At 51.4% G+C, this 8092-nt stretch overlaps 2 non-coding genes across 2 annotated transcripts; both read right to left on the bottom strand.

Moving 5' to 3' along the window:
* Positions 1–866: 866 nt before the first annotated feature.
* On the bottom strand, positions 867–948 carry TRNAL-AAG (transfer RNA leucine (anticodon AAG)). The gene has a single exon. It is a non-coding gene; the product is annotated as a tRNA-Leu (tRNA).
* A 5739-nt stretch (positions 949–6687) lies between these two features.
* TRNAL-AAG (transfer RNA leucine (anticodon AAG)) lies at positions 6688–6769 on the bottom strand. The gene has a single exon. It is a non-coding gene; the product is annotated as a tRNA-Leu (tRNA).
* Positions 6770–8092: the final 1323 nt, after the last annotated feature.

Below are 8092 nucleotides of genomic sequence, written 5' to 3'. Positions count from 1 at the left end.
CAGCAGCTGTTCATTTCGTGCCCTCACGTCTCCTCGTTAGTATAGTGGTCAGTATCCCCGCCTGTCACGCGGGAGACCGGGGCGACGGGGAGGTTAAACCTTTTCTGGATTTTTTTTAGTTCTTGACAAATATTCTTGAAGATTAGGTTGAGTCAAGTAGGGAATGGGTGCCAGGAACTGACTCTTTAAGAAAAAAGCACCGGCAACGCTAGTCATCGTACAATATTTGTGCACAATTGCTTACATTAGGCGGCCGGTCCGCTTTATTGAGTCCCCCTCAGCACCATTTAGTGCTCCTGTTGTCTGCGAAGTCCAAATTGTAACCCTGAATCAGTTCCTCTTCTGACCCTTTGTATCATGTTACATGACGAGTAATGATCACCTGTTAGCTTTATCCCTAATTATAACTCTCACTCTTTCCCTGCATCTAACCCTAGCTCTAATCCCATCATTAACCTTGGTCCGGGCACACGCGTGAACCCTTACTCTCATCTCAGCCTCTCCTGGTGATACATCACACCTGGGATCGTTTGCTCCCTGTGGGCTGTGGGAAATTTGCTACCAGCACGCCCTGGAAGTGGGGCTCATTCCGCTGCAACGGGAGGTCTTCCCAGGACGCGTCACAGCTCAACGCAAGAGCTCCTGGGTTTCGAAGGCTCTTGCAGCAAGCCTTCACAAAGCAGCAGGGAGCGCCGTTCCAGATGGGAAACTTGAGACTGGATGTCCAGAAAAGCAAGACGTCAGAAGCGAAACCTTTTTCCTGCAGGGTGTGGCATACCATCCGCTTGCTCATTGCGACAGAGGTGGCACTAATGAAGGAAGAGGTCAACGTTACGTTCTTCTTTAAAATGCAAGGCCAGGAAAAGTGGCAGCGGTGGGATTTGAACCCACGCCTCCGAAGAGACTGGAGCCTTAATCCAGCGCCTTAGACCACTCGGCCACGCTACCTTCCTGCTAGCCGCCGAAAGCGGAACTTGACCCGTTGCCCGGCCCGCTTTAGTGCTTTGCCTTTTCTCCTTGGAAAGTCTGGAGACAGGCAGTGGAAGGGCAGGCAAACTGTCAGGTGCGCAGAGGAGGGGAGACCATGAGGCAAGGTGGGAGATGGGGGCAAGAAGTGAGAAAAAAACGAATCGCAAGCTGGGGCAGGTTTCGGAAAGTGAAGCCGAAAAGGGGCTTAGCATGCAGCCCAGGGGTTTCTTTGACTGTCCTAAGCCCACAGGGACTTTGCCGTCCTCAGCTCATGAGACTTGAGATGGGTAGCTTGATTTGCTGAGGAAAGGCGGGATGACAGGTTCAACTCTGGAGTCAAACATAGCCCGGAACGATCACCTTAAACTGAGTTTTAAGCCTGGTGCCGATAAAAAGAAAGAAATTAGCCTTAGATCGGGCAAGCCGTTTGACGGGGGAAAATGAGACCCCCTAGGCCATCTAGGTGGTCGCTGGATGCTGTGCAGACATCAGCAGCTGTTCATTTCGTGCCCTCACGTCTCCTCGTTAGTATAGTGGTCAGTATCCCCGCCTGTCACGCGGGAGACCCGACGGGGAGGTTAAACCTTTTCTGGATTTTTTTTAGTTCTTGACAAATATTCTTGAAGATTAGGTTGAGTCAAGTAGGGAATGGGTGCCAGGAACTGACTCTTTAAGAAAAAAGCACCGGCAACGCTAGTCATCGTACAATATTTGTGCACAATTGCTTACATTAGGCGGCCGGTCCGCTTTATTGAGTCCCCCTCAGCACCATTTAGTGCTCCTGTTGTCTGCGAAGTCCAAATTGTAACCCTGAATCAGTTCCTCTTCTGACCCTTTGTATCATGTTACATGACGAGTAATGATCACCTGTTAGCTTTATCCCTAATTATAACTCTCACTCTTTCCCTGCATCTAACCCTAGCTCTAATCCCATCATTAACCTTGGTCCGGGCACACGCGTGAACCCTTACTCTCATCTCAGCCTCTCCTGGTGATACATCACACCTGGGATCGTTTGCTCCCTGTGGGCTGTGGGAAATTTGCTACCAGCACGCCCTGGAAGTGGGGCTCATTCCGCTGCAACGGGAGGTCTTCCCAGGACGTGTCACAGCTCAACGCAAGAGCTCCTGGGTTTTGAAGGCTCTTGCAGCAAGCCTTCACAAAGCAGCAGGGAGCGCCGTTCCAGATGGGAAACTTGAGACTGGATGTCCAGAAAAGCAAGACGTCAGAAGCTAAACCTTTTTCCTGCAGGGTGTGGCATACCATCCGCTTGCTCATTGCGACAGAGGTGGCACTAATGAAGGAAGAGGTCAACGTTACGTTCTTCTTTAAAATGCAAGGCCAGGAAAAGTGGCAGCGGTGGGATTTGAACCCACGCCTCCGAAGAGACTGGAGCCTTAATCCAGCGCCTTAGACCGCTTGGCCACGCTACCTTCCTGCTAGCCACCGAAAGCGGAACTTGACCCGTTGCCCGGCCCGCTTTAGTGCTTTGCCTTTTCTCCTTGGAAAGTCTGGAGACAGGCAGTGGAAGGGCAGACAAACTGTCAGGTGCGCAGAGGAGGGGAGACCATGAGGCAAGGTGGGAGATGGGGGCAAGAAGTGAGAAAAAAACGAATCGCAAGCTGGGGCAGGTTTCGGAAAGTGAAGCCGAAAAGGGGCTTAGCATGCAGCCCAGGGGTTTCTTTGACTGTCCTAAGCCCACAGGGACTTTGCCGTCCTCAGCTCATGAGACTTGAGATGGGTAGCTTGATTTGCTGAGGAAAGGCGGGATGACAGGTTCAACTCTGGAGTCAAACATAGCCCGGAACGATCACCTTAAACTGAGTTTTAAGCCTGGTGCCGATAAAAAGAAAGAAATTAGCCTTAGATCGGGCAAGCCGTTTGACGGGGGAAAATGAGACCCCCTAGGCCATCTAGGTGGTCGCTGGATGCTGTGCAGACATCAGCAGCTGTTCATTTCATGCCCTCACGTCTCCTCGTTAGTATAGTGGTCAGTATCCCCGCCTGTCACGCGGGAGACCGGGCGCGGAGGTTAAACCTTTTCTGGATTTTTTTTAGTTCTTGACAAATATTCTTGAAGATTAGGTTGAGTCAAGTAGGGAATGGGTGCCAGGAACTGACTCTTTCAGAAAAAAGCACCGGCAACGCTAGTCATCGTACAATATTTGTGCACAATTGCTTACATTAGGCGGCCGGTCCGCTTTATTGAGTCCCCCTCAGCACCATTTAGTGCTCCTGTTGTCTGCGAAGTCCAAATTGTAACCCTGAATCAGTTCCTCTTCTGACCCTTTGTATCATGTTACATGACGAGTAATGATCACCTGTTAGCTTTATCCCTAATTATAACTCTCACTCTTTCCCTGCATCTAACCCTAGCTCTAATCCCATCATTAACCTTGGTCCGGGCACACGCGTGAACCCTTACTCTCATCTCAGCCTCTCCTGGTGATACATCACACCTGGGATCGTTTGCTCCCTGTGGGCTGTGGGAAATTTGCTACCAGCACGCCCTGGAAGTGGGGCTCATTCCGCTGCAACGGGAGGTCTTCCCAGGACGCGTCACAGCTCAACGCAAGAGCTCCTGGGTTTCGAAGGCTCTTGCAGCAAGCCTTCACAAAGCAGCAGGGAGCGCCGTTCCAGATGGGAAACTTGAGGCTGGATGTCCAGAAAAGCAAGACGTCAGAAGCGAAACCTTTTTCCTGCAGGGTGTGGCATACCATCCGCTTGCTCATTGCGACAGAGGTGGCACTAATGAAGGAAGAGGTCAACGTTACGTTCTTCTTTAAAATGCAAGGCCAGGAAAAGTGGCAGCAGTGGGATTTGAACCCACGCCTCCGAAGAGACTGGAGCCTTAATCCAGCGCCTTAGACCGCTCGGCCACGCTACCTTCCTGCTAGCCGCCGAAAGCGGAACTTGACCCGTTGCCCGGCCCGCTTTAGTGCTTTGCCTTTTCTCCTTGGAAAGTCTGGAGACAGGCAGTGGAAGGGCAGGCAAACTGTCAGGTGCGCAGAGGAGGGGAGACCATGAGGCAAGGTGGGAGATGGGGGCAAGAAGTGAGAAAAAAACGAATCGCAAGCTGGGGCAGGTTTCGGAAAGTGAAGCCGAAAAGGGGCTTAGCATGCAGCCCAGGGGTTTCTTTGACTGTCCTAAGCCCACAGGGACTTTGCCGTCCTCAGCTCATGAGACTTGAGATGGGTAGCTTGATTTGCTGAGGAAAGGCGGGATGACAGGTTCAACTCTGGAGTCAAACATAGCCCGGAACGATCACCTTAAACTGAGTTTTAAGCCTGGTGCCGATAAAAAGAAAGAAATTAGCCTTAGATCGGGCAAGCCGTTTGACGGGGGAAAATGAGACCCCTAGGCCATCTAGGTGGTCGCTGGATGCTGTGCAGACATCAGCAGCTGTTCATTTCGTGCCCTCACGTCTCCTCGTTAGTATAGTGGTCAGTATCCCCGCCTGTCACGCGGGAGACCGGGGCGACGGGGAGGTTAAACCTTTTCTGGATTTTTTTTAGTTCTTGACAAATATTCTTGAAGATTAGGTTGAGTCAAGTAGGGAATGGGTGCCAGGAACTGACTCTTTAAGAAAAAAGCACCGGCAACGCTAGTCATCGTACAATATTTGTGCACAATTGCTTACATTAGGCGGCCGGTCCGCTTTATTGAGTCCCCCTCAGCACCATTTAGTGCTCCTGTTGTCTGCGAAGTCCAAATTGTAACCCTGAATCAGTTCCTCTTCTGACCCTTTGTATCATGTTACATGACGAGTAATGATCACCTGTTAGCTTTATCCCTAATTATAACTCTCACTCTTTCCCTGCATCTAACCCTAGCTCTAATCCCATCATTAACCTTGGTCCGGGCACACGCGTGAACCCTTACTCTCATCTCAGCCTCTCCTGGTGATACATCACACCTGGGATCGTTTGCTCCCTGTGGGCTGTGGGAAATTTGCTACCAGCACGCCCTGGAAGTGGGGCTCATTCCGCTGCAACGGGAGGTCTTCCCAGGACGCGTCACAGCTCAACGCAAGAGCTCCTGGGTTTCGAAGACTCTTGCAGCAAGCCTTCACAAAGCAGCAGGGAGCGCCGTTCCAGATGGGAAACTTGAGACTGGATGTCCAGAAAAGCAAGACGTCAGAAGCGAAACCTTTTTCCTGCAGGGTGTGGTATACCATCCGCTTGCTCATTGCGACAGAGGTGGCACTAATGAAGGAAGAGGTCAACGGTACGTTCTTCTTTAAAATGCAAGGCCAGGAAAAGTGGCAGCGGTGGGATTTGAACCCACGCCTCCGAAGAGACTGGAGCCTTAACCCAGCGCCTTAGACCGCTTGGCCACGCTACCTTCCTGCTAGCCGCCGAAAGCGGAACTTGACCCGTTGCCCGGCCCGCTTTAGTGCTTTGCCTTTTCTCCTTGGAAAGTCTGGAGACAGGCAGTGGAAGGGCAGGCAAACTGTCAGGTGCGCAGAGGAGGGGAGACCATGAGGCAAGGTGGGAGATGGGGGCAAGAAGTGAGAAAAAAACGAATCGCAAGCTGGGGCAGGTTTCGGAAAGTGAAGCCGAAAAGGGGCTTAGCATGCAGCCCAGGGGTTTCTTTGACTGTCCTAAGCCCACAGGGACTTTGCCGTCCTCAGCTCATGAGACTTGAGATGGGTAGCTTGATTTGCTGAGGAAAGGCGGGATGACAGGTTCAACTCTGGAGTCAAACATAGCCCGGAACGATCACCTTAAACTGAGTTTTAAGCCTGGTGCCGATAAAAAGAAAGAAATTAGCCTTAGATCGGGCAAGCCGTTTGACGGGGGAAAATGAGACCCCCTAGGCCATCTAGGTGGTCGCTGGATGCTGTGCAGACATCAGCAGCTGTTCATTTCATGCCCTCACGTCTCCTCGTTAGTATAGTGGTCAGTATCCCCGCCTGTCACGCGGGAGACCCCGACGGGGAGGTTAAACCTTTTTTTGGATTTTTTTTAGTTCTTGACAAATATTCTTGAAGATTAGGTTGAGTCAAGTAGGGAATGGGTGCCAGGAACTGACTCTTTCAGAAAAAAGCACCGGCAACGCTAGTCATCGTACAATATTTGTGCACAATTGCTTACATTAGGCGGCCGGTCCGCTTTATTGAGTCCCCCTCAGCACCATTTAGTGCTCCTGTTGTCTGCGAAGTCCAAATTGTAACCCTGAATCAGTTCCTCTTCTGACCCTTTGTATCATGTTACATGACGAGTAATGATCACCTGTTAGCTTTATCCCTAATTATAACTCTCACTCTTTCCCTGCATCTAACCCTAGCTCTAATCCCATCATTAACCTTGGTCCGGGCACACGCGTGAACCCTTACTCTCATCTCAGCCTCTCCTGGTGATACATCACACCTGGGATCGTTTGCTCCCTGTGGGCTGTGGGAAATTTGCTACCAGCACGCCCTGGAAGTGGGGCTCATTCCGCTGCAACGGGAGGTCTTCCCAGGACGCGTCACAGCTCAACGCAAGAGCTCCTGGGTTTCGAAGGCTCTTGCAGCAAGCCTTCACAAAGCAGCAGGGAGCGCCGTTCCAGATGGGAAACTTGAGACTGGATGTCCAGAAAAGCAAGACGTCAGAAGCGAAACCTTTTTCCTGCAGGGTGTGGCATACCATCCGCTTGCTCATTGCGACAGAGGTGGCACTAATGAAGGAAGAGGTCAACGTTACGTTCTTCTTTAAAATGCAAGGCCAGGAAAAGTGGCAGCGGTGGGATTTGAACCCACGCCTCCGAAGAGACTGGAGCCTTAATCCAGCGCCTTAGACCGCTCGGCCACGCTACCTTCCTGCTAGCCGCCGAAAGCGGAACTTGACCCGTTGCCCGGCCCGCTTTAGTGCTTTGCCTTTTCTCCTTGGAAAGTCTGGAGACAGGCAGTGGAAGGGCAGGCAAACTGTCAGGTGCGCAGAGGAGGGGAGACCATGAGGCAAGGTGGGAGATGGGGGCAAGAAGTGAGAAAAAAACGAATCGCAAGCTGGGGCAGGTTTCGGAAAGTGAAGCCGAAAAGGGGCTTAGCATGCAGCCCAGGGGTTTCTTTGACTGTCCTACGCCCACAGGGACTTTGCCGTCCTCAGCTCATGAGACTTGAGATGGGTAGCTTGATTTGCTGAGGAAAGGCGGGATGACAGGTTCAACTCTGGAGTCAAACATAGCCCGGAACGATCACCTTAAACTGAGTTTTAAGCCTGGTGCCGATAAAAAGAAAGAAATTAGCCTTAGATCGGGCAAGCCGTTTGACGGGGGAAAATGAGACCCCCTAGGCCATCTAGGTGGTCGCTGGATGCTGTGCAGACATCAGCAGCTGTTCATTTCATGCCCTCACGTCTCCTCGTTAGTATAGTGGTCAGTATCCCCGCCTGTCACGCGGGAGACCGAGGTTAAACCTTTTCTGGATTTTTTTTAGTTCTTGACAAATATTCTTGAAGATTAGGTTGAGTCAAGTAGGGAATGGGTGACAGGAACTGACTCTTTCAGAAAAAAGCACCGGCAACGCTAGTCATCGTACAATATTTGTGCACAATTGCTTACATTAGGCGGCCGGTCCGCTTTATTGAGTCCCCCTCAGCACCATTTAGTGCTCCTGTTGTCTGCGAAGTCCAAATTGTAACCCTGAATCAGTTCCTCTTGTGACCCTTTGTATCATGTTACATGACGAGTAATGATCACCTGTTAGCTTTATCCCTAATTATAACTCTCACTCTTTCCCTGCATCTAACCTAGCTCTAATCCCATCATTAACCTTGGTCCGGGCACACGCGTGAACCCTTACTCTCATCTCAGCCTCTCCTGGTGATACATCACACCTGGGATCGTTTGCTCCCTGTGGGCTGTGGGAAATTTGCTACCAGCACGCCCTGGAAGTGGGGCTCATTCCGCTGCAACGGGAGGTCTTCCCAGGACGCGTCACAGCTCAACGCAAGAGCTCCTGGGTTTCGAAGGCTCTTGCAGCAAGCCTTCACAAAGCAGCAGGGAGCGCCGTTCAAGATGGGAAACTTGAGACTGGATGTCCAGAAAAGCAAGACGTCAGAAGCGAAACCTTTTTCCTGCAGGGTGTGGCATACCATCCGCTTGCTCATTGCGACAGAGGTGGCACTAATGAAGGAAGAGG

Source organism: Ambystoma mexicanum, unplaced genomic scaffold (genome assembly GCF_040938575.1).
Source record: "Ambystoma mexicanum isolate Mex_15411 unplaced genomic scaffold, UKY_AmexF1_1 Mex_scaf89, whole genome shotgun sequence".
Taxonomy (NCBI): Eukaryota; Metazoa; Chordata; class Amphibia; order Caudata; family Ambystomatidae; genus Ambystoma; species Ambystoma mexicanum.
This window is presented reverse-complemented; position numbering and strand designations above follow the sequence as displayed.